General features: G+C 38.8%; 1 protein-coding gene across 24 annotated transcripts in view; it reads left to right on the top strand.

Annotated features, from left to right (window-relative positions):
• The window catches only part of NRCAM (neuronal cell adhesion molecule), a 164027-nt gene that overhangs the window by 45975 nt on the left and 90525 nt on the right, over positions 1-27527 (top strand). For all 24 annotated transcript variants that reach the window (XM_074903066.1, XM_074903062.1, XM_074903061.1 and 21 more), the window contains exon 2: positions 7231-7325. The gene's annotated coding sequence lies outside the window, so the exon portion shown is untranslated. The remainder of the gene's footprint in view (positions 1-7230; positions 7326-27527) is intronic.

Genomic DNA, 27527 nt, shown 5'->3' with positions numbered 1-27527 from the left:
TTTTATTATATGAGTGTGAGCCTTCTATCTTCTTTACTGTGCTGACCTAATGCACAAGCATCTTTTATCTTGGGTTTATGTTTTCCAGTGCCCCACCCCTGGGTATTTGTGAACCATGCTCTTTCTAGAGTTACAGATCCCATAAGTGTTTGCCCAGACTGACCTACCATAGTCTGAGGCCACCATCTGGGGTTAAACTCTACAACAAGGTTAGCTGTTGAGATGCTTGAAGATATCAGCTGAATATTACTCTAGCTAAATTTTGATGGTTTGCACTAGCTAAATGAAGATGACTTTGACCTTGGAAAGCATAAATGATTTGTGGCTTTACCCAAGTGTTGTCATAGGTCTGGAAAGAGTTGAAGACATTTGGAAAGGAAAGCCAAAAATGTGTGAAAAAGAGGTGGATAAATAAGCAGTGTCATCAGGCAATTGCTAGATATTTTTCAGAATCTGTTTGTCATCTGTTCTAATGATCAGATCTCAAGGTAAAGAACTGTGCACTACATGTGCACATCACAGTTATTTTTCAGCTTAAACAGTTCAGTAGGTTAAAACGTAGTTTTGTTAATATGTAAATTGTGCAGTAAGAGATTCTTAATGGTTATATTACTTTAAAGTCTTCCTGAGGCTAAAACTATAATAAGATTTAAAACAAGATGCCATGAGTAATATGATTACAAAAAAATAAAAGTACATATCTGAACATTTTCAGAGGCAGACATGATTATTTCTGTTGAATAAAAAAATAGCTGCTATGACTGAAAACCTTCTCCTAATAAAAATTTATTGGGAGGTAAGAGAACCAGTTCAAGAGCTTCTTTTTAAGTCTTCATCACAAAGAGTCAGTTTTATTATGATAGCTGCCATCCTGACAGTCAAGTGACAGATTTTACTATGGGTTTTGATTTGTCCATTAAATATAGCACCTCCATTTTTTTGAATGTTTTGAGTAGCCCACTGAGTAGCTACCAGCCGAAAAGTAGGAGTCACAGTGGGAAGCTGAAGGGGAACGGGCCTCTGAAGCATTTAGCATTTGATGGATCTGCAGCTGTAGTGAAGCAGTGTGCAGAAATAATTCTGATTAGGCTTGGTCAATCGGATGACAAAATTAGACCTGCCACTCCGTCATTCAGCTCTGAAAATCAGAGAACAATTTCTGCTTAAACCCAGTTAAACACAAAAAATCTGCTCAATCAGTTATCTTTTAGCTAATTTCTTGTTATAGTATGCTGTCAAAGGCAGTGGGAAGCAAATGGTTAAGCTACTGTATTGGCAAAATGGCTGTTTTCTTCTGGGACTTCATTTGGGAAGGAATGATCAAAACCATGAAAATAGCGATTTTGCGAATTGAGCTATTACAAGAATTAAATGTTACTAAATACAAATAATAGTTTAATATTGTGCCACGTTTGTGGTATGGTGAGTAGCTGCTCATGTACAGTTTTGTGTCAGCTGTTGTCATTAGAATATACAGTTGTAAATGTGCAATTAAAGAGCAATAACTTTGAATGGCAGAGGTTTTGCCTAAGCAACACTATATTCTTTGATGGTAAATCTCCATATCAAAAATAAATCACCTGTAACTGTAAATTCTGTTTTTCTGAAATTTTTACCCTTCTCAGCTAAGTCCTTTGCAGCTCTAGAAGCATGGTACATGTGTGAAGTGGGAGCTCAATTAAGATACTCTGGTTCTATTTCAGCAAGTTTAAGAGATCAGGTGGATGCAGTTGTTACTGAACCTCACTGGCAATCTGCTTTGAAGCAGATTCTTGAGTAGAGATTGGGCTTTTGTGAAGAAAAGCATTGTTCTAATAAGCCTCAAGTATAGAATAGGTTTCAAAAGAGCAGATGAAGTTATTGTTCTGAACTAATGCTGGTGCTAATAAATGCTGACAGAATTCTTAGACTGCTACCTATAAAAAGCTGCAACCCCCCTAAAGTTAGAAACATTTTAACTGTAGTTACAAAAAACTAAAAAAAAAGTCTGGATTTGTGGTAGAAGAGAAATGAACAGTTTTGAATAGGGTTTCTTCCTTTAGGAGATGAAAAAAGCCACTGTTCTGTACCAGTGTGTTGCTTCAGGGTAGTTCCTTGGAGAGCAAAGGTGGTCCAGAGTTTCGTGTGCTGTGTGAGATTGGTGGCTTTAATACTGTGGGCAAGCACAATCAACTCTCCAAAATGTTTTCATTTATTTCTCAGTATATTTAAATTTTCTTTCTTGTACTGGAAGTTCACCCCTCAGTACAAATAGTAGCTTTTGCAATGATCTGCCTCTCAGACACTGCTGATGGAGACCGGAGGTTTGCCCCATTGGCAAGTTATCAAGTAGAATGAATGTAAAGGAAAAATGAAACTAGAGCTCTAAGTTACAGAAGCAAGTCACAAGTAGTTGCTTAGAGGGAAGTTGTGGATACGGGAAGATCTGGATAAAAACCTTCACTGATTTTACTGGCTGCATTGTTTATGCACAGTGTATAATGGAAAGGAGCTAGATATTTTTTCTTTTCGTTGATAGAAACCAATTAAACAAACAAATGGAAAAATACCGTAATACAGTGGGCATTATTTTACTAAAAGTTTCATGCAGCTAAGCAGATTTAGCTCTGCTTTTAAATAAATACAGGGAAATGTTTAACCCCTATTGTATGGCCACAAAGCCTGTGCTGATCACACAGAAGCTTGGGAGGGCTGAGGACAAAGCGACGGACTGCTGGAAACGGCTCCTCTTGTACGTGCTTCTGCACACAGTCCAGCAACAGCAGAGCTTAACAGCAGAGTTTTGTCGAGATTACAACACGAAGGGGAGCATGGTACAAATTCTTACCTCTCATTAACAAAAAGAAAAAAACCCAAAACCAACTCAACCAAAAGGGGAAGAGGACTAGGAGGAATGTGTAGCTGTATGGACAAGGTAGTGGCTGATCTTCCTTTTGTATTCTGATTCTTCTCAATCACTTACATAGTTGAGATTTGTGTACTTCAGTATTAGTTACTTTGATTTATTGGAATGAAGTAACACAAGGAAATGGAGATTAAACCTCTTCTGTGTAACTGACTAAAGTATTTGACTTAGGGTAACAGTCTAGGAATTGAAATCAGTGCAGTTGTAATTTGTATCCATGGAGGAAGGGCATGACTTTGCAACGTGTTAAAGATCAGATGTATATTCTGTTTCGATTATTATAATATGTGCAAAATTAGTGCATTGTTCTTATGGATGTTAATATAATCTAGGCTGGACTACTTGCCTTAGGAAATGTTTTAATGAGGATGTGTGTGTGAGAAATGAAAAACCGAATGGTTATTTTTGGTGTATTTCCAGAATATTCTTTTCCATTATTACTTTGTCAGAATCATCTGGGGTTGAGTACTACCCGAAATAACACAGATATGACAGAAAGATGGATCACTGCCCTCACCAACCAACAGGGTAGTTTCTCCTTTTCTGCAGGCTCCTCATCACTCCTTCCTTCTAAAAGAACAAATGACGTGAGGGTGAATAATGGAGCTCTGCAGAACTGGATTGCGTAAAACTGTGCTTAAATACACTAAATAAATTTTATATGTCACAATGCAAATATTTTTTTCAGGTCCTCTGAAAATGTTTTGTGTTAACTAACTTTCTGCTGTACTATAAAGTAAAAGGAAACAGAATTGCGTATGTGTATATGCATATATTATTAATTTTAGGAGAAAGCTGCATATTGTCTCATTATATTGCTTCTTAAGGTTACATTAAGAACATTTAAGTGTCTTAACCTTTTAATTAATATTTTGAATACATTTTGTATAAAACCATTTGGCTAATCAGATTATAAAATAAAAATGGAATTTTTGTATTTTGCATTTTTTAAATCTGAAATTTTTGCATAGTTGTTACAATCTATTTATTTTTCATTTTAAATTTTATTTGCCTGAAGTCTATCAACACTATTAGTAGGAAAGTTTATAAAGCAACAATACTATGTCAATTTTAGTTATTTCACAAATTTTTAAATTCCTAGGTACCAATAAGCATAATGTCAGGTCTGGAAAAGTAAAGAGTGCTTTACATTTCCACAATATGTTAGCGGCCAAACTCATACACAGAAAATCAAAAATTATGTGACCCCAAATATATCTAATAACTTTTAAACTATGTTTTATCTAATCTATAGACTTTTTTAAACCATCTTTTTTGCCATCCTCGTTGATTTTTCTTTCTTCCTTCTTTTTTTTTTTTTAAAAAAATTCATGTTACCTCACGATTTTCCTGTAAGGGTACAAATTCTCCTCTCACTTTGGAAACTGGCCATCTGGTTATTAATGGGCCCTTAGCACTGTGAATAAGAATGTAAACTTTAAAAAAAAACACCTTAGATTGCTTCTTTACCTCTTTATTGCATCTGAGTGCTCTTCTGTACAGCATTTACAGAACTTCTCATGGGTATGATTTCTTTGGAGTTTCAAGCTTTTGTTAAGCTCCCTTCTAAGAGACTATCAGAGAAAATAAAGTCACAGCAAAAGAACCTGATCATGGACTGTAAATAGGTTAAAGCCACAGATGTCAAGAACTACAGCAAGTATTTATTTTTGGAGCAGCATGTGTGTAGTCCAGGCATCCTGTGAGATTGATATTCTGACCATTTCTTACCCGGCAATTGAAAACAGTTTGACTGTAGTACAGATTCTTTTCTTCCAATAAAACACTGAAAATTGTAATGCATTATAGTATGTCCCAAACCATATATATTATTACATAACCATCTTTACTTCAAAAGAGTAAGGGGAACCAAGTGGTGAGGAGTTTTTCCCTTCTTTTAATGAGTGTTAGAAGGCAGGGAAAGGTTACCTGCAGTGTCAACAGACCTATGGTTTTCTGCTGTATATGAGGTCTGAACCCATCTCTGGCTTTAAGATCATTCCTAACTTTTAGACATAGCCCTTGAGGCTACAGCTGCTCTCTACTGGTAATAACAGCAAGGTAGGGACAAATTTCTGTCATCAAGGTAGACTAATTGGCAAGGGCTGTCCGCTTCTACATTTTAATATTCTAGAAAATTAGTTTCTTATAAAATAGACTGGCCATACTCACCCAACTTAATCTGAATTTCACCTGAGTACTGTGATGTTCCTGTAGCCCTAATACACTACTAGTTAGTGGGTTTATTTCAGAGTATCGAAAATAGTGAGAGCTGTATTGCAGCCCATCAAAGTGATGATTTTGCAGCCTAATACTGCGAGTCTGTGGCATGTGCTCTGGAGTGTTGCATGGAGGCAGGTAGAGCATTCAGCTAAGTGCCTTGCATGGGAGAATTGCAGGACTGTGTAGAGTGGAGAACCAAAATTTACCCAGTCTTACCTATACTGCCCTTTGGAAGGGTCCCTTGGGCTGCGGTGTTCCCTAAAATGCGCTCTGGTTTTGTCTTGAAGACGGTGCGTTGGACTGAACCAGCCAGGAAACAGCATGAATGTCAAGGTAGACATAGCTATTACCTTTATATAATAGAATATGTGTGATCACTGTTGTACTCAAGGTTTTGGTCAATTAGGGGTTGCACGCATGTAGCAGTTCTGAATGCAAGTTCTGTGTTGACTTTGGCTCATTAAGGTCCTGTTGATTTGCAGGCAGCTAATCCAGCTGAATATAAAGGCAGGGGGTAGGAAGGGTTTTGAGTGCCTGAATAATGATGAAGGCAGTGAAGTGAATTACCTAAGTGAATTTCACCCCAGTGAAATAAATTATATATGCCAAACTCCCAAAATTATAAAGGTAATGTATTCTTTCCAGTGCTTTATTATGTAAGAGCAATAAGTTGATTTGAAAGAGCGTGATAAAGACCAATTTATGAGAAGTGCTGTTTGTTACTGGAAGGAACAGCTATAAAAGTTCTGATCAACAGTTAGGGTTTTGCCAATTGGCAGACCAGTTGAATAAAAAAAGCTTTAACAGTATGTTGAAAGCAACTGTATGATTACATTATCAATTTGATGGAAAATTAAACTGATCTGTATTACTGTTGTAAATTGAGATTTTTTTCAGTCTCTCCTATTTTACCTTACAAAATAGTGCTAATATGCAGTTGTGAGTAAATGATGAACTTTAATCACTTTTCTACAGGTAAAAAGTATATAAAATAACAGGTGCTGGAGTGGTGCTAATCTTGCTATTAGCTTCATTTCATCACCAGTTTAGTGATGTAAGGACTACATATAGTGGCAAGCATAGCTGAGTGTGCAGATGAGCAATATGAACTGTAAAATTAAAAGACTGTAAGGGAAATCCTCATTTAGAAATTTTTTAAAGCTCACTTTCAAAATTAGTGATCCTACTTGAACCTTGCTTGCTTGAAAGTTCAGCTCCACACATGCATTACCATGAAATAATATGCAACCTCCTTTTCCCCAAAACTTCAAATCTGTTTAAAATAGGGGTTTCAAGTAACAAGAGTAAGAGAAGAGAGGAACTAGGTGCATAACTCTTGTGAATAAATGAAGAAGGTGGCAGCCGAATTAAGAACAAAACCTTTTCCTGCTGTTTCCTCTTTCTTTGTGTTGTGCTTTCAGGCTGGGGGAGGTGGGGTGGAGGGAGGGGATTGTCTGTGCCATACCTCAACTAGAATTTAGGATATTCTAAAAAGTGGGAGATCAGGCAGTTTGAAAATTGACTTTAAAACCAGAACTCACTCTTTCCTGGCAAGTGCTGTGACCCAAGGTGTTTCCTGCAATAGAGGCTTGCTGTCAGCTGCTGTGACCTCGTTCAGCAGATGTCTTTTTAGAAGTGTGGGCATCTGTATCCTGAAGAACACTGAAGTGTTTGGTCCTGAGGAGACAGAGGTACCCGGTGGGCCTTAAATTAGGTTACTGAACATTAGAAAGATGTGGTTAGCTTGAAGAAGCCAATAGGAAAGCCTTTGTGAAGCACGGAGTGTTTTTCACTGATGATACAGCAAACTTAGGCAACTGTATGAGTGGTCAGATCTGATGTGACCAGCTATATTGTTTTGGAGAGCTGAATGCAAAACATGATTTTGAAACCTAGGGAGCTTCTTTTGTTCCTAATGCTCTTACCTTTTTCTTCAGACAAACATGTATAAATTAGTTTCTATTAAAATACCATTCCACTTGACTTAACTGGATTTAGTATTGCAGCTATATTAAAGAAATATCTGATGTATTTGTTGTAGTTTAACAGTGAACATAATTATTAACTTCTAAATATTTCAGATTGTATCATGTTTTTTTCAGGCAAGGCAGTAACATAAAGACCTGTCATACAGGGAACAAGAAAGAAGGAAAAAGAAAGAGACAGACCATCGTACTCCGAAGTTATTTGTGCAAAGGTAAGATAGTGATTTTCTTCCTCTACATTTTAATTTGCCATGATAACTAGGGGGAAAAAAGCTACTGGCATTAAGTTTCTCTCCGTTAAGTTTCTGTCTTTCTATTCAGTTTCTATTAAGTACTATCAGGGTAGCCATATGTGTTCTGCATTTCCATGTGTGTTTGAGTTAACAGTTTGCGATTAATACAGTTTTTAAAATGTCAGCTCAGCTTTTAACTGAAGGGCTCGTATCAAATATGTTAACCAGAAAAGTAGCTAAAACTATTTCATATCTTCACATAATTGAAGGTAGGCTTAATCATCTCTGATGTTCCTTGCTGGAGAGAACAGGGGGACAAGTCAACTAGTAAAAAAGTAAGTCTAGAAATATGAACTTGGAAGGAACTCGAGATATTTTTGTACTAAAAGGCTAGAAATTTTTTCTTCTAGCATAGATCATAGATTTGGTGATGGGGACATTCAGAATTCTTCACTCTCATGGTTTAGGTCCTAAGGTTAATTTTTTTTTTTTTTTTTTTTTTAAAAAAAAAGGTTTTTAGAAGTTTTGAAGTAACCTTTGATTTTTCTTTTTTCAGTCCTCCTCCAACCCCTCCCTGCTCTTGTATTTGAACTGTATAAATCTTTGAGCATAAGAACAGAGATAGCCTTACTTGAAGTCAGTAGTAGTTGCTGAATAGCCATCTGTGTTTTAATATCTGATTTTTTTTTTTTTGAATGAAAAATCTGATTTGGGGGTCTTGAATACAGTATTGTATACAGTCTACTAGAACAGACCTTTTCTGTCTTTTAGAGTATGTAGGCGTGGATAGATGCACAGTGTTTTATTCCTTATTTATGTGTTCAAGCAGAGCATCTGAAAGCATCAATAGTATGTTTAAAACAGAGAAAGGAGAAGATGGGCACTGAGATGTTTTGACTTCTGAACTGTATGCTGGTAGTGTTAACTATAAGTAACATTTAATGCATCCTCTTCCTGCAAAGATTTTTTTTTTTTTTAAGCTCTCAGGGATGTATTCTGAAATTATTCTTGTGTTAGTCACTCAAGAGTTAAATGTTGCTTTGGATAAAGAGAACTGTTACTGTAAGGTTTTTAAACTAGATTGCTCTGAAAAAAAGATAACCATTGAAGACTCTGAAAGGCTTTTTGGATGGTAACCAAGTTAAGGAAGCTCTGAGGTTCTTTGGCTTTGCTGCTGGTTGCTCTCACTCACCAGGATCCTGGCACCCTATCACCATGCCCTCATTGCCTCCATAGCTCCAGTTCTCCTGTCAGGGAATGCCACTGTACAATAGGTCCCCTGGGGCTACTTGGATGAGTGTGACAACCAGCCAGGTCCAAAGTGACAAGTATTTGAATGTCTAATTGGGTCAGTGCACAGGTGCCTGCTCCTTATGAGTGAGGTGTTCTAGCTTTTCTCTGTAATGGTTCCTTTCATTTTTCCTACAGCTAAAACTAAGCTGTCAATATATTGATGTGAGAGAACAGGCATTATGAAAGAAGAAGGGTGATTTCCCATTAGTGTGTTTTGGTTAAACTAGCTTTACCGCTTGAGTGCTGACTGGAGGGGAGGCAAAGAAATCCATTAAAGTGATGGATGTTTGCTGATACAAATGGGCATTGTAGTAGACAATAAAGTGATTTATTTGACTGTGAAAACAAATACATTGTCTTCGTCTTTATGTTAGGTAGTTCTCATACTGGTAAACCTAGAGGCTTGGGCATCAGGAATTCTCTGCAAGAGAAAAAGAACTTGTTTTCTTGTATCTGCACAATGAGGCTTTTCCTAAGTCTAATGAACAACTTTCCTTCATAGAATGCAGTCAGATATAGGCAACTGGTGTGCAAGGAAATTGTTTTATCTTACTGAAGGCTTGGTCTGTGCAGAGAGGATAAATGATGTTAAGTCTGTAGTTCATACTACTCAGATGTAGTTGCCCTCCTTTTGTCTCTTCCTCAAAGAACCACAGAATACCTCAGTTTGGAAAGGGTGTCTGGAGATCGTCTAGTCCAACCCCCACTCTGCTGAAAGCAGGGTCAGCTGGAGCAGCTTGCTCTTTGGACAACTGATTGAAGTGCTCAACCACCATTACAGCAGAAAAATCCTTTCTTTTGTTCAGATGGAATTTCATCTATTTTAATTTGTGCCCATTGCCTCTTGCCCTGTCATGGGGCATGACCAAGAAGTATTGTTTACCCATGCCCCCATCAGGAGTTTATATACATTGGCAAGATCTCCCTGAGCCTTTTCTTCTCCAGGCTAGAGTTTCAGCTCTTTCAGTCTCACTACATATGTCAGATGCTCCAATCCCTTAATCATCTTTGCAGTCCTTCACTGCACTCACTCTAGGATGCTTCTGTTTTGCTTGTACTGGGGAGCCCATAAGTGCACACATCACTCCAAACATGTCTCACCACTGCTGAGTAGAGGGGAAGTATCATTTCACTTGACTTGCTGGTAACATTTTTCCTAATGAAGCCCAAGATGCTGTTGGCCTTCCTTGCTTCAAGGGTGCACTGCTGGCTCATGGTCTACTTGGAGTCCACCAGGACCCCCAGGTGTCTTCTGCAAATCTGCTTTCTAGCTGGTCGTCCCCCATCCTGTACTACTGCCTGGGGTTATTCCTCCCCCGGTACAGGACTTTGTATTTCCTTTTGTTGAACTTACGAGATTCCGGTTGGCTTATTATTCAGCTTTTTTGAGGTCCCTCTGAATGCCAGTGCAACCAGCTGGTGTACACAAACTTCTTCCAGTTTGTGTCATCAGCAAACTTCTGAGGATGCACTGTGTCCCATCATCCAGATCATTAATGAAATGGTTAAATGGTACTGGCCCCAGTATTCATCCCGGGGGTACACCAGCAGTGACTTTCCTACAGCTGGATTTCATGCTGATCACGACCCTTTGAGCCCGGCAGTTCAGCCAGATTTCAGCCCATCTCACTGTCCATTTGTCTAGTCCATACTTCATCAGTTTGTATGTGGGGATTTTATGGAAGACAGTGTCAAGAGCCTCGCAAAAGTCAAGATAAACAACATCTGCTGCTCTCCTGTCATCCATCGAGCCAGCTATTAGCTGGTGTGTTCTGCTTGGAGTGTCTCAGTCCCGGCAGGTAATGCTGGCAAGGTTGCTCCATGAAATCTGTGTCTCCCCAGTTCAAGCTTTGTTTAAAATAGTATTGTCAGTTTTGCTTTGGCTGACTTGCATGTGTATTTCTAAAATAAGGCTTTTTTAATTGTGTATATTTCAAAGTGTGAAGAGTAGTCATTTAAGCATTGTCAAGTTCAGAAGTATTCTAAGTGGTGTGAAGTCAGCAACATAGCTATTGTCAACATTTTTTATATAGCAACTGTTTATGTTTCTACCTTGCTGTCCTTATTAATAAAAAACCTGCTGGTAGAGGTGAAAAATAAAGGCAGAAAAAGGTTTGACACCATGTCTTACAGCTGTTTGCTATAAGATAAACATACTGAAGAAAGAAAACTTTTAATTTGTAGGAATCGGAGGAATTATTTGTAATAATAAGAGTAGAAGAAGTACTAGATCACAGAGATCACAGCCACTCTAGTTCTACTAAAACCTTCTCAAATGTAGTAAGTGTATGGTTTCTAGGATAATTGTAGTGTTTGTATTAAATGTTAGGTTTTGCCCAGCTTTTTTTCTCACTTTATAATCTCTGATTTCCTCATACATAAATTTGTTAAATTAAATGGTCCTCTTTCTTCAGATGTTCTTTTTTAGCTCTCTTGTAAAGTGTTTTTTTTAATATGCTAAAAAAGGACAGCACATAAGGTAAATATATAATCCTCAGTTGCTCAGTTAGTGATGTCTTCTCACAAGAACTCTTTGGTGATGACTTAGGATGTGTCATGCTTGCTAGATGCATGACTGCAAATTCGAGTGGGTTCCTGTGGTAATCATGAATACAACCAAAGATGCCATAAATGACAATTTTATAGCTTTTTTTTTAACTTCACGAGGGGAGGGAAAGAAAGAAAGGAAGGAAGGAAGGAAGGAAGGAAGGAAGGAAGAAAGGAAGGAAGGAAGAAAGGAAGGAAAAGGAACTTTAAATGGGTCTTTCTTCTATTTTCTCTGCTTTCTTAATGTTTTAAAGCTTTCTGAGCTTTCAACTTCCGGTTGAAAGAAGTGAGAGAAGCAACGGTGAGATATTTTGGGAATATATTTGAGTGCCATATTTTTCCTCCTTGCTGCTTATGCATTCACTAATATCCCAACTGACTGAAACACAGAAGGCAGCAATCACAGATGTTAAGACACAGATTTATTCTACCTCATTTTAGGTGTTTGGATACCGCAGTTAAATTAACAACATAGTTGTTTAATCAGTGAGAATTTATCCAATTAAAGAGGAACACAATTTTTGATAGGCAATTTTAATTCTTTTTAAATTTACCTCATCTGCCTACTTGTACATCCACTCAAATGTGCAAGTACAAAAAAGAGTTGGTGCATAAGTGCTAACAAGGAGCAGGGAAGGCAGTAGTAAGTAGAAGGGACGGGGAATAGGAGGTCACTGAGCTGCTGCAGAAACATTTGTGAAACTTCAGCCTATGAATTTCACTGCTTCTTTCATCTGTTCTTTTTTTCTAATTGTCTTAAGTTAGGATTATTATTTGTCCTTTGAAAATGTTGTTGTACCCATTCTTGCTATTGTTTATTTTAAAATATACTGTTGCTGGTATAAAATGGACCACTTTAGGAGAAATATTTTGTTACTGTAGCTTCTTGATGTTGAAACTATTGCAAAAAGCTGAAACACTTTGAAAATCAAATTAATATACCTTGCTGTTACTGTACAGTTTTCTTTTAGCAGACTGAAGTATTTATATGCATAATTAAAACAGCTTTTCATTTAGCTTATATTTATTTCCAAATGTTTTGACTCTTGTAACAAAATGCATGGTTAGAGAATGGTTGAGGTTGGAAGGCACCTCTGGAGATCATCTGGTCCAACCCCCCTGCTCCAGCAGGGCCACCCTGGGCTGGTTGCCTGAGACCCTGTCCAGATGGCTTTTGAGTATCTCCAAGGATGGAGACTGCACAACTTCCCTGGGCAACCTGTGCCAGTGCTCTGTCACCCTCACAGTAAACAAGTGTTTCTTGATGTTCAGAGGGGGCCTTCTCCTGTGTTTCAGTTTGTGCCTGAGTGATCTTATTATACCCGAATGATCTCAAAGCTTTGCTTTCCAGAGATCCATGACTGCACCTTTTCTGTCTTTCAAAGCTAGCTTTTAGGAGTGCTTGTAGTTCAAGAGTTTTATTTAAAAATATTATACTGTTGAGTGTACAAACTGGGAAAGAAAACTAAATACCAGATGTTCTTGAATACTTGGGCTAGGTGCAGTAGTAAGAAAGCCTTCCCGATCTCGGAAACACTTCACTACTCAAAATTTATTTATTGGAAACTTGGGAAGTATTCTTTTTCTGGATCAATAAGAGGAGCAACTTAAACCATTGTAAACATTGGTGAAGTCAGTCACATACTTTTAAATTGGTACAATCAAATGTCTTCTGTTATACGTATGTCAGAAATAGAAACAAAAGCCAGGATAAGGCACTCTAACACAAATGTTGTTTTCTTTTTTTAGTTGAAAGTTACTCAGTGGTTCACTACACCCTGTAGCTGATCCTGCATTAATTATAGAACAACTCCTAGATTCCATCTTTTCTCTCAGTTAATATGTTAACACCAGCTTGTGCATATATTTGTTTTATAAAGAAACGGGGGGAGGGGGGAATAGGGGAAAGGTGATGAAACAGGTTACCATAAACTGTTTTTACAGATCTGACAGAGTAAAGCAAATGCTTAAGTTCAGCAATATTTACGCTCCAACTGAAGAATTTTTTTATGTGAGTGCATGTAACTTTCAGTTGTGACTTAAGTCCTCCTGAAGTTTGGAAGACAATGAGGTTTATATAGTTTTGTTAATAACTGTTCCACCCATAAAATAATGATACCTCAGTGAAAGCTTAGATGAAACTTATATACATGCTTTTACTTATTGCAGCTACTCTGTATGGCAAATATATATAATTTGATCTTTAAAGACTCTTCAATTTATGCAGCTAGTAGAATAATAAAATAATTTAGGTTTTGAGGTTTTTTGGTGGACCTGGAAGTTGTTCAGTCCAATCCCCTGTTCAAAGCAAGGCAAACTTTAGAGAGTTAGAGCAGATTGTTCAGGGCTTTGTCCCATTCAGTTTTTAAATCTCCAAGGGTGGCGATTCTTAGTATGTCCTTAACTGCTCTCCTCTATCAATTTTTTGTTTAAGTCTGATTGAATTTTTCCTTGCTGTAACTTGTGACTACCGCCTCTTGGCTTTTCGTAGTGCACCTTGAAGAAGTCTGGCTCTGTGTTTTGTGCAGCCCTCATTCCTCTGTGACTTTAGGGATTGGTATGGGGAATGTACAAAAGCCTTATCATCCCTCAGACTCGATACATTCTAAAATACTAAGATACTGTTGAGAAGCATTATACTTACTTGTTTATTATGGAGCATGTTAACATGTGAAATAGGCAAAGAAACATTGTACTGAAAAAGACTCCAGCACTCTACCAAGACCTTTCATAACAAAATCCCAGAATACATCTTTTTTCCCTGGGTCTGTCATGTGGAAGGCTTGGAAATGCTGAATTTTTGATAGAATGGTTTGCCAGCATGTAATCTCATGATCATATTTTTCAGGAGCACGTAGTAATAAACAAAGAAGCTGAAAAAAAAAATCAGTATTTCAGAAAAACTTGTGATACTGTATGAGACAAAAGATGAGCTTACAAAATCATTTAGGAAAAAAACACTGGAATGGATTACAGCAGGATATAAAGGATGAAGGCTAACAGTTCAACGTGGAGAGGGATAAATTGTTTTTAAGTCACTATTTTTTATTATTGTCTATAATAAAAGGAGAAAAGAAGATGCTGGTTTTGGGGTTTATTGTAAATTTATAGAAGAGTTAGTAAATGTAATAAAGAGACATAGTATTAGTAGTTGTTCTGGATGCATCAGTGAAATGTAATGGATGTAATAAAGGCAGCAGATGTGATGCATTTTAATATCTGGAGGACTTCAGCCTTTTTGAAGACCAACATCCTCTTGCAGAGGAATATAGATAACACTTGATTATCTGAATATTTTTCTAGTGTTTTGCAACAGGATCATATTCTGTCTACATGTATATGAATCTTTAAGTGACTGATACAGTGTAAAACTTCGTTTTAATTTTGTACTATTTATTTCAATGAAATATTAAAACTTTTAATTCAGCAGAGTCATTTGTGTGTTTTTGATTGAGGTGCATGTTCATCTCTGAAATAACATATTCATGTTATCAGTGTTACAAACTGTACATTAAGAGGTATCCGGAATGTATAGATTTATTTCTAATAAGCTGGGGATGTAATTGGCTAACAAATCTAGATCTCTGCCTAAGATAGAATGAAGGCAAGTAGTGGGTTGTAACTAACTTCCCCCTTTTTCTTCCCAGAAATACCCATGTCAGTTAGTTCCCCTATATCAGAAGCATATAGTAACACCAAGGTAAGGCACAGAATGGACAGGTCATTTACTGCTGAAAGGAATCGTAATTGTTCCACTGAATGCAGCAAAGTCATGATCAAAGCCCAGTCTTCAAATCCTGAACAATATTTTGTTGTTCTATCTCTAGGAAAAAATCAGTCCATTCACTAGAGTCTGAATGGCTCATGTTTTCTGAGCCTGAGTAATCTGAAGATAATCTTCTCAGATTTATACAAGTGTTAAGAGTAACAAGGTATTTATTCCTCATATGTATTCCTCATGCTCTGCACTGCTCCCAGCACTGTGCTGTATGTACCTCACCTAGCATTAATTCCTTGCTTACACCTACTGTCTTCAGAGGACGTGGCTGGTACCTGATCTGGGGACAGTTGTCCATGTGGCTCTTTTCTTCTTTGCTTAAGGAATTTGGCCTTTTGCAATTAAGAGGCCCAGCAGGGACAGAGAAGAAGCAGCTTTAGTATCTCTTGCTCCTTTTTGTCATAAGAAGGAGCACTATTGGTGTACACTAACTGCTTCTCCACTGCCTGCATTATGTGTGCCTCTGCAAGCAGAGCAGATCAAATTTTAACATAACAATTTAGCTTTAGTAGGGTTCTCATAACTTAGTCTACTTTTCTGAAATATGATTTACAAAAATGATAAATTTAGTCCCAGCAACACAGATACTATCTGTGGAGGGAAGGCTGGACAGCAAGTAATGTTCAGCTTTTTGCTACAGACAGATACATGAGCTGTTCAGACATTTTTTTGTATTTGTGTACTGTGACCAGTAACCCCGACCCTTTCCTTGGCTGCTGCTTCTGGTAGAAAGCTGATTTTTCTACTTCCAGATTTTAATTTCATTTTTTACAAGCAAGGGTTCCTTTCTCTCTTTCCTTGCACAGTCTCTCAAATGTCTGTGCTACTTGTAGTAGATAGTTTTCTTTCCCTCATTTGAAGCCTGACCTGAGACATTCTTGGAGCTTTTTATCTCTTGCTATGCCATGGTGCTGCATATGATTATACAACAATCTGATTGAGGATACATATGTAAGAAAGTAGTCAGACCTGTTTATAAATTGAAGATTATTAAAAATAAGTCTAGCAGCAGACCACAGACTGTTTTCTGAGTGCCAGGTTTCTTTATTAATGTTTGTTGTTTTGTTTTGGGTTTTTTTTAAATGAAATACTCATTCTTAGTTCTTTTGAATATTTTAAAAAGTATATTTTAGGAATCTTATTTTGTATTTCAAGAAATGCAATGTCTTTCATTTCTGACCCATGCTATATTACATATGAGTTCTGGTATAGTATGTAGACATGTAGATTGTGTATAAACAAGAAGTGGTGATGTGTTCAGTGTGTATGGTTCTGCTTTCCATTCTAGACAAGTGTAACACGGAGATTCTTCTTAATGGACTTTATGCCTGCAAGGGAGAGAGAGATACCAAAGGTTTTTCCTGTAAGAAAATTGTCAGTTTATTAAATTTCTTTACTGTGAACAGTGTACATTTTACTGTGCATGTGTGTGTGAAAGAGAGAGATGCAATCTTGAAACCAGAATATTTCTCTGAATATAAGATAGTTTCTCCCTTCAGAGTACCAGTGGAAAATTGAAAACTGAATCAGTAATGGATCAGAGAACCTCCCTGACTTTCATGTTATTTCTGTGTGTCTCTTCCTGTCGCTCTTCCTTCCTGACTGGCTTTACCAGATGTAAGAGATGCTTCTTGCTTGCTTGTAGGCCTATAAAGTGTCCTTTGGGTGAACAGATGCTGTACATATTTGATAATTCTAGGCAGATATCAGCCTGTCCTATTCCTGAAATTAGACCATTTCTGAGCCATTTTTTAATCCTGTTTGACCTTGGGTATATACTTCCAAATCTCATTGATATCACATCATCAGACATGATCAAAAGCTTACCAAACCGAATTAAAAAACATAACTTCCAAACCTAAATTGCACTGCTTAGTTTTACTATCAGAAACCTAAGCAGATGCAGTACAGAATCCCAAGATTAAAAGTGGGTGTGTCCTACTGGGCCATCAGGTTATGTAACTGCTAGGTTAGTGTGAGTCCACTTCTTGGTGGAAGACTGCGTGGGAATTTGGTAACAATTTGAACTTTAAAATAAAAGTTAAAATACAATTCAGTATTTTTTTTTTTTCGTTTTAATGCAGCTTTCAATAGTGTAATAATTTTTAAGGTATTTTTAAGATTTTTTTTTTTTTCAGGCTGTGACTTAAGAAATCCTCTTCTTGATCTCTGTTCTCCTTTATCCTGTCCTTCTAGTGAAGTGGGAAAAGCAGTAGAAAATAAATTCTATGAAGATCCTGAAATAAAATATAAGAAATAACTGTTGAGATATGGAAGTAATATCTTTAGTGTGAATTTGTATGCAAAAAGCTTATCTTTAATTAAAAGTTAAATAATGTAGTTAAGCTTAGCCCTTCATGATAATGTATTCCAACACCCTTAATAGGTCTGGGTAGCTAGTGTTTACAAATCTTGATTTTTCTGAATTGGCAATTTAAAAAGTATTTACTAAAATATTCGTAATAAAACGTGTCATGAGTGATTAACAGCCTGTATTCTAGTGTAAACATTTTTTTTTTGTAAAACAATTGTTTTCAAGAAAAAAAGAGGTTATTCATACCATCCTAGGCATTACTGCAATTCAGTGTTACCTTGATTTATGTTTCCCTGACAGATAAAAGAGTTCCCAGAACTGTATGAGGTACGGTTTACACTACTGTGAAATTATGTGAACACTTTTAGGATTTTTGCTACAGTTATTTGGAATTTTCTTTAAAAAGTAATTACTCTGGTTTAATCTTTGTATTTCCCATCTTGTAAGAAATTTGAGTCCTTTTGTTTTATTATGGAAAATTATTTATTTTGAGAAGGTTTGAAAGTGAGAATCAAATTGTTTTAGTTACTAAAAAAATATTTTAGTAACTTAATGTTCCTCTCCACAGTATTTCTTACATTGTGTCATCATTTGAACTTTGCCAACTTGAAATATATGGTATGTAGTCAATTTGAAGGACCTGCCAAGAATGGAAGATCTGTGTAAGAGGCTAAATAACTGTAGAAGTTTAAATTGATTAAGAAACACATTTTCAAATATGAAACATTTTCAAATTTGAGTTGTAGTACTTATGTAGATAATCCACTGATTTTCTGTATAACTATCCTAGTTCTCAAAAGCACTGCTCCAATGGAACTTCAGCTTCTGTTTGCTGAGACCTGCTACCTCCTGTGTGTGGCTGTATTTAGCTCAGTGAGCTTTGTCCAGTCAAAAATTGATTTTTTTTTTTATGGCTGGAGGCCTATAGAGGAACTGTGCCCTCCTCACTGACTGTGGAAAGATGAATTAAGTATTACAGGCTGCTCCCTGTGAAGTCTCTGAGGGCTGGTCTACAACTTGAAAGTTTTGTTGGCAATTTACCAGGCAATTAAATTCTCAGGAAGTACTTCAAAAGAAAATGGATGTTTGGCTGGCAGGAATGGATGTTTTCCAGCCAGAGAAAAAAGAAATATGTTGCCAGGAAGATTTAAACCCTGTAGGTATTTTTTAAATAACCTACCACCAACTATCATATTTTCCTACTAGATTGTTTGTTCAGACAAGTTTTTCCAGTCCTCTACATGAAATGGTGGCTCTCAAGTATTGAAGGTAATGAAGCTCCTTCATAGTGAGAACAGCAGACTCCAGAAGGATAGCATGTTTCTGCCTGTTAATGTGTTTCAAGCAGTTGTAAAAGTCATGAGATAGAGCTCTATCTTGAATGGTGATATGGAATAGCATACAGAAACCATTCTTTCAAATTCATCACATACTTAGAGGACAGTATTAGTTGCCTTGGAGTGTTTGCAGAGCTATGGAGAATCACAGAATCATCAAGGTTGGAAAAGACCTTGAAGATCATCTAGTTCAACCATTAACCTAACACTGACAGTTCTCAACTACACCATATCCCTCAGTGCTATGTCAACCTGACTCTTAAACACCTCCTGGGATGGGGACTCCACCGCCTCCCTGGGCAGCACATTCCAACGCCTAACAACCCCTTCTGGAAAGAAATACTTCCTAATATCCAGTCTAAACCTTCCCTGGTGCAACTTGAAGGCAATCCCTCTTGTCCTATCGCTTGTTATTTGGCTAAAGAGACTCATCCTCAGCTCTCTGCAGCCTCCTTTCAGGTAGCTGTAGAGGGCAATGAGGTCTCCCCTCAGCCTCCTCTTCTCCAGACTAAACACCCCCAGTTCCCTCAGCCGCTCCCCGTACGACCTGTGCTCCAGACCCTGCACCAGCTTTGTTGCCCTTCTCTGGACACGCTCGAGTCATTCAATGTCCTTTTTGTAGCGAGGGGCCCAAAACTGAACACAGGAATCAAGGTGCGGCCTCACCAGTGCCGAGTACAGGGGTAAGATCCCTTCCCTGTCCCTGCTGGCCACACTACTGCTGACACAAGCCAGGATGCCATTGGCCTTCTTGGCCACCTGGGCACACTGCTGGCTCCTGTTCAGCCGGCTGTCAATCAGCACCCCCAGGTCCCTCTCTGACTGGCAGCTCTCCAGCCACTCCTCCCCAAGCCTGTAGCGCTGCTGGGGGTTGTTGTGGCCCAAGGGCAGCCCCCGGCATTTGGCCTTATGGAAACTCACACCGTTGGCCTCAGCCCATGGCTCCAGCCTGTCCAGGTCTCTCTGCAGAGCCTCCCTACCCTCGAGCAGATCAACACTCCCACCCAACTTGGTGTCATCTGCAAACTGACTGAGGGTGCACTCGATCCCCTTGTCCAGATCATCAATAAAGATGTGAAACAGGAGTGGCCGCAAAACCGAGCCCTGGGGGACACCACTCGGCCGCCAACTGGATTTAACTCCGTTCACCACAACTCTTTGGGCCCGGCCATCCAGCCAGATTTTTACCCAGCAAAGTGTGTGCCCATCTAAGCCCTGAGCAGCCAGTTTTGCCAGGAGAATGCTGTGGGAAACGGTGTCAAAGGCCTTACTGAAGTCAAGGTAGACAACATCCACAGCCTTTCCCTCATCCAATAAGCAGGTCGCTCTGTCATAGAAGGAGATCAGGCTTGTCAGGCAGGACCTGCCTTTCATAAACCCATGCTGACTGGGCCTGAGCATCTGGTTGTCCCACGTGTTGTGTGATGGTACTCAGGATGAGCTGCTCCATCAGCTTCCCGGGCACCAAAGTCAAGCTGACAGGCCTGTAATTTCCCGGATCATCCTTCCGACCCTTCTTATAGATGGGCGTCACATTGGCCAATTTCCAGTCTGTTGGGACCTCTCTGATCAGCCAGGACTGCTGGTAAATGATGGAAAGTGGCTCGGTGAGCACCCCAGCCAGCTCCTTCAGCACCCTCAGACAACTTCAGTTTATGCTAAGTAAATAGATTGTTTCTTGCAGTATATTTAAATATTTTTTTCCATTGTACTTCTCCATGTCTCAATTCAGCCAGCACAGTATTTGCTGTTAAAAGAGTAAAGACAGTATTTTGTTCTTTTGGGGCCTTTGGGATCTTTTCCAGAACAATGAGATGGTTGAGGAATGTGGAAAAATATAAGCATCTTAGATGCAGTAGTTTAGATCCTTGGTTAGTGAAATGTTCATTAATTCAGTTAACTTATATAAAACACTGGAAAGACACAAAATATTCCTGCAGCCTGCAGGTGTTAAAAGTGGTTGTGGGATTTAATGGGGATCCATAAAAGAGTTATTTTTCTATGTTAACAATCAAATCTTGTTTCTTTCCTTACACAGTTCCCCCACCAGTATCTGGTGTGAAATACAGTTGTGATTCTCAACATTTTCACATGTATGCTACTCTCAGTTTTTCACTTACTTTAGAAGTAAGTTTTTTAAGATGAAGCTTTTGTAAAATCAATTTGCTCAGTACAGAAGTATGCTTTGTTTAGTTGAAAATGAACACAAGTTTAGAAAAGCTGATGGGGCATTTTGTTTTAGTCATTTTTTGACACTGATGCAGAAGTGATTAGTAACTCATGCCTAAACTATAAGGAAACTGGATCCTCACCTTTCTTTTTAAAACCAAGGTAGTCCTTTCAAGGTGTCTGATGCTTGTTCACTGGTATCCCAAAAGTACGTTATGAAAAGGACTTTGAGAGCTTGATGCTTCATCCTGCTGTCATGAAAATCATGCAGGTAACCTGTATGAAGTAAAACTGGGAAGAGTGTTTGGCCCATATATTCTATCGAAATAATCATATTAAAGACTTACCAGCAACAAATGTTTTGTACTGACTGAAACAGTCATCACCATCCTTGTGTTTTCCCAGCATTACTGCAACGTTTAGATAATGCATTTTGAAACTGAAATGAGATCCATTTATTAATTCGAAGCTGTGTCTTTGGAGGAACAGTGAAGTTGGAGAGGATTTAAGTAATTGCATTTGGATATGAAAAACTTTAGTACTTAAAAGGAGAAGAGCCACAAAAAAGGTGCTTAAAACTCTGAATGTTTATTGTGCCATATCAAACTGAATAAAGGTATTTTTTCATTGAGGTAACTGACTATTTTACTTAAAGGTCCAAGGAGGATGCTTAGTTTTGTTCTTCTCACAAACATGCTGTAGCAGGGTCTACTCTTTACCAAGTGAGACTGAGCGCTCTTAAGGATCAGAAACAGTTTGCAGAAAACAGCAAGTAGTGTATCAGAGTATTGGGTTCCTATTAGAGAGCAGCCCTACACAAGAAGATGCCTAGATTTTGGAAGATAGCATGCTGCTGTTACTTTTTTTGCTGTATATGCTCTGTAGAAGCAGTTGTTTATGTTTTCTTGACTGTACATTGGCCTAGCTTCAGGAGTAATATAAGCTCCTGCGAGTCTTGTGATTATGGCCTTTTGCTAGCTTAGACCTGAATGGGAAAAAGCCTAACATACTAGTTTCGTCCTACTCCATAGCTGCATTGCCACATTACTGTGCAAAGCATTGCTGAATCTTTCTTCTATACTCAGAGTCATGGTATGGTCTCATGACTGCGTAACAGGTTTTCAGCTCTGATTCCTGGTTTCACGCTGATATAACAGGACTTTGAACACTTGGGAGACAGACAATTTTAAAGTTTTTCAGAAGTTTCTGTTGGCTGTGATAGGCATTTCCTCACTGAGGTTGCTAGTTGTTGTGAATGGTATGTACAAACATCTGTCTCTTTTGTGTTTACTAGGGAACGTAGATGCCCAAACCAACCATGTGAATTCTTCTCTGGAGCTAGGTGCTTATGTCCCTATGGTGTTCAGTGCTGGGAAGCCTGTGTCTGTTGTTGCTGGCTTTGGTCCAAGGTGTTCAAGTAGTGTCTTGTGGCTTCCATAGACAGTATTTGATATTCTCAGGTTTTTCATTGTCGAGCTATTGAATATCCCCAAGTTGCATAGCATCCATCAATGAGTGACCTAACTAGTCAAGAACAAGGTTTTCTTGCCTGGAAAAATACATATAAACAAATAACTACAAACACTGAGTTGCAGATTGTAACAATAAATGTTCCTGCACCCATGATTCTTCTCGTAGCTGCAGCACCTCATCTCTTCTTGCAAAGCTTCAGCTCTTCTTCACCTGTTGTTCAGGGGAAGTCTCTGCTGTAGGCTATAGATGTTGCCTTCAGGGCTGCAGGGAATCTTCAAGAAGAAGAGATGTTGCACAGAAAAGTGAACATATGAGAGAAAGGTTAGAGAATACAGGCTCAGGAACACAAACTGTAAGGGCAATATGTGGTATGTGCGTTTGTACCTTAACAGATGTCAGCACTTACCTCTTACAGGTGCAATTACCTTCCTTGTCTGTTTAGCACAATGACTGCCTGTGGTATGTTTGACAGTAGCTTCTTTGTGGAGCCTTTGAGATGCGGTTTGCACAGCACCTTTGCTCTCAGGCGCTCTGTTGCACCCTGATCTCTTCTCACAGACCTCATGAAAGATTATTTGGCCTGTACTCCTCTCCTGAAAAGCACATTAGTTCAGAGTAACTTCCATTTTGTTGCCAGGAGGCACCCCCTTTGTACCAGGGTGTGTAGCTCCTTTGGTACTTGTACTTAACCACACAATAATCTTGTTTGATTTGAGGAACATGATTGGAAGCAACCATGTCTAACTGAACTTAGCAGCAGAATTCCTACTGACATTACTAAATCAGGATATCATTCATTATCATTGGGTGTCTGTGATGAGGTTGCATTCGTAGTCGTGTATGAAAACTGATGGAATTAGGTTCAGATTGTTTAATTTACTTTTCTAGTTGATTTTTGTCAAGCTCTTTTTATCCCTACTGACCTACACAGGTAGAAGAATCCATATAAAGATGGCTATGCTTTTTTCAGCTTAATTTGAAAGGAGAGTGGCCATGACAGGACATGATAAGCTTTCTGTGACACAGTATGTGACATTTCATACAGGAAATGCAATTGGCCCTTATTTGGACATGATCGCTAAACAGCAATTACAAAGTCTTTGCTTTTTATGATGTCATAATTTTTTGCCATTTGTTCACAATAGAAATGGCTGAAGGAGCTCACCAGCCTGTGTTGATGCAATTTGCTTTTTAACACGGTGACTTCTCAGCTTAGTGTGTAGACAGATAGATGTTCTTCAAAGAGCTGAGCCAGCAAAAGATCTTAAAGCCTATCAGCCTGCCTTTCTCCCTGTTAATGGGTATTGCCTTCCTATGACAGTCAACTAAATCACTCATTTGATATTTTACCTCTTTAAATCTTGTTACTTCCTTTTTTAATTGAGCCAGCTGGAAGAGGACATTTGTCTGCAACCTTACAGAACCCATGGTATGCTAATCACGAAATTAAATTGGGCACAGACCTATAGTGATGGACCAGAAGCCAATATAACTTCATGAGGAGTTATGGATAGCATCTCTGGTTTTGTCAGGTGGATTTGTGGAACCTAGTCTAGCATATGTAAGTCTAAGCATAGAGAACTGAAAGTTTTGACTCTAAACTTATTAGGCAGAGGCAGGAATAATAACCTAGTTTTGAACAGATCTGAGCTAAAATCTCACTGACTCTGTAACATGATCAGTAAAGTACTAGATAGGGCTGTGTGGGCATTATCATCAGAGGAGAAGAAATGCTTATAGTATTACTTTGCATTCAGTTGAGATCAGTATTAGAGTAGTAAAATGTAGCAGGTGAGTTCAGATTCCTAATTAAATGCCAGAGATTGCATTCCCTCTTTCTCAAAAGGTGAAATCTAAAATTTGTGGTACAGAAATTCTCCAGTTACGCCTTTTTTGAGAACCTTGTAAATTCTTTGTGAAATAGAAAAAATACTACATTTGGAAAAACATCTATGGAGGATCAGTGTTGTCAAGCTTTTATTAAATGATTAATCTATACAAGATTTGTGGAATTTGAGGTCAGCATAATCAAAGAGGAGGTGGTCAGAAATCTGCTACACCACTTGGATGCACACAAGTCTGTGGGACCGGATGGGTTACACCCAAGGGTGCTGAAAGAGTTGGCAGATCTGCTCGCCAAGACACTTTCCACGATTTACCTGAAGTCATGGCTAACTGGGAAGATCCCTTTGGACTGGAGGGTGGCAAATGTGACACCCATCTACAAGAGAGGCAGAAAGGAGGATCTGGGAAACTATAGACCTGTCAGTCTGACCTTGGTGCCAGGGAAGGTCATGGAGCAGGTCATCTCAGGTGCCATTAAAAGTCATATAATGGACAGCCAGGGGATCAGGCCCAGTCGGCATGGGGTTATGAAAGGCAGGTCCTGCCTGACAAACCTGATCTCTTTCTATGACAAGATGACCCAACTATTGGACAAGGGAAAAGCTGCGGATATTGTCTACCTGGATTTTCGAAAAGCATTTGACACAGTTCCCCATAGAATTCTCATAGAAAAACTGGCCAACCATGACCTGGATGAGTGAACGGTCTGCTGGGTCAAGCCCTGACTGGATGGACGGTCCCAGAGAGTGGTGGTCAGTGGAGCTAAATCCAGCTGGTGGCTGGTCACAAGTGGTGTTCCTCAGGGCTTGGTGTTGGGATCATTTCTGTTCAACATCTTTACTGATGATCTTGACAAGGACATAGAGTATATCATCACTAAGTTTGCAGATGACGCCAAGTTAAGCAGGATTGTCGATCTTCATGAGGATAGGGAGGCTCTGCAGAGAGACTTGGATAGATTGCATCTGTGGGCCAATGTTGATGGGTTGAGCTTCAACAAGGCCAAGTGCCAGGTCCTGCATTTGGGCCACAACAACCCCCTGCATGGCTACAAGCCTGGGGAGGTGTGGCTGGAGAGCTGTCTGGAAGAGAAGGATCTGGGGGTTCTCATTGACAAGCAGCTGAACATGAGCCGGCAGTGTGCCCAGGTGGCCACGAAAGCCAACGGCATCCTGGCTTGTATTAGAAATAGTGTGACCAGCAGAAGACGGGAGGTGACAGTCCCCCTGTGCTCTGCACTGGTGAGGCCACACCTGGAGTATTGTGTCCAGTTTTGGGCACCTCAACACGAGAGAGATATCGAGGTGCTGGAGTGAGTGCAGAGGAGGGCAATGAAGCTGGTGAAGGGCCTGGAGAATAAATCCTGTGAGGAGCGATTGAAGGAGCTGGGACTGTTTAGTTTGCGGAGAAGGCGGCTGAGGGGAGACCTTGTCACTCTCTACAACTACCTGAAAGGACATTGTAGAGAGGTTGGTGCTGGTCTCTTCTCACAGGGAATTAGTGACACAACAAGAGGGAATGGCTTTAAACTGCAACAGGGGAGGTTCAGACTGGACATTAAGAAAAAAATTTTCACAGAAAGAGTGGTCAGACAGTGGAATAGGCTGCCCAGGGAGGTGGTGTGTTTAAGGACACACCCTGGATGTGTTTAAGGGTCATTTAGATGAGATGCAGGGGGATATGGTGTAGGGGAGAAATTTGTAGAGTAGGGCTGATGGTTGGACTTGATGATGCCAAGGGTCTTTTCCAACCTGAATGATTCTGTGAATCCAAAGCAGAAACCTGTTAAATATTGCATGCTGAAGAATACATAATCTCATATTTATTCCACAGAGGCTTTTGGTTTTATTTTGGGATTCTTGAACTTTTGTGGGTCTTCTAAAAATTAGCAGATGTGAGTACTGTAATAGTTCAAAAATGTCATCTGTCTGGCATCAGGAGCCCTCTTTTGCAGTAGCTAAGTGTCTTTTGATATGTGAGGTGGTCCGGTATGTTGTAAAGCTCTCTGGCTTCACTGAAGAGTAAATGACTGAGCATCAGCAGTTTGTAAAGCCTTTTAATACTGCTGAAAGAGCAGATAATGACAGTGTACAGTGCTAGAACAAAACAAAAAAGACGGGATATACAAGTGTTGATGGCCAGTTAGTTTCTAAAATAATTACAGTTCATGTGGTTTTGGCTTTTAAAATTTTGGAGGATAAATCATTTTTGTTGAATTTCTGTAAAGTGTTTTTCAGGAAACACATTTCTGCAAGAAAACTGTCAAATGTTTAGCCACAGAAAGTAAAAACATGTCTTTGAAACCTGTCAGCCAGTCATCTGTCAGTATATTCATTAGTTTTTGAAATGCCACTAAAGCAACCATGGATTAAAAAGGAAGTTGTTTTGAAAGAGCATGTATCCTTTTCATGTTAAAATTTATAGTGGATTTTTGTTAAGTAAATTACTGACCTAATCTAGTGGCAAAATAACAGAAGAAATTAAATATTCTGACGGGCAAAATACAATAAAAATTGAATCTGTTGACTATTTGCAAAATGCTTTTATCCCTTCCTTGTTTTGTAATTCCTTTAAAGCAAGTCATGACAGCTTGGAAAAAGGGTGGACAGACTCTCTGGGAACAGTAGAAAGTCCCTTTTGTGTCTGCTTCGTGCAACACTGAATTTCAGTCAAGTGGCAAAAGGAAAGGCTCTACCTACTTTCACTACCAGAGGAGTGCATTCACCTCAGTTCAAAAAGTATACTTTCTTTCATCAATAAGGTTAATGTGTTTTTCATTGTATTCTGTATTCAGTAAGATCATGTGTAAATGAATTAGGACTTTCTGGGTAGAGCATCTTTAAAATTACAACTAGTTTAATAGAAAGCTTCCACAAAAGTTCTTGTGCCTATCAACATCCTTCTATGATTGTTAGTAATGCAGTTGGTACTTCTTTCATGTTTAAAGTACCTGACTACTTTTAGAGTACAAAGTGGTTATTTATTGCCAACAGATAAAGCTTCTTGATGCCATAGACTTAGCTACTGTTTGCTCTGACAATGCTAAACAGAGTTAAATTCCATTCAGAAACATCTTTCCACTCAGAAAACCCCAAACAAATAAAGGATTCTTATAGATTTGAAAAAAGGATAGTTTGCACATATGTGCTCACTCACATACATAAAAATGAAATCCATTGAGGCAGCAGCATGCTGAAGGGGAGGGAGAAGCTTAAACACTGCCTAAAAAGTGTCAGTGTGTGGTCTGGGCAGAAGCGGAGGCAGTGAGATGCTCGGTCAAGATGCTGCCTGAAAAGGCTATGAAACTTCAAGCACAAAACCAGCATCTGATTTATTTTTGAAAGAATGTCGCATTAGATTCTCATAGATGAAGGAAATGCATTTTTTAAATCTCCTTTCTGGAATAACCTACCTACCTAGATACT

This window comes from Athene noctua, chromosome 3 (genome assembly GCF_965140245.1).
Source record: "Athene noctua chromosome 3, bAthNoc1.hap1.1, whole genome shotgun sequence".
Taxonomy (NCBI): domain Eukaryota; kingdom Metazoa; phylum Chordata; class Aves; order Strigiformes; family Strigidae; genus Athene; species Athene noctua.
This window is presented reverse-complemented; position numbering and strand designations above follow the sequence as displayed.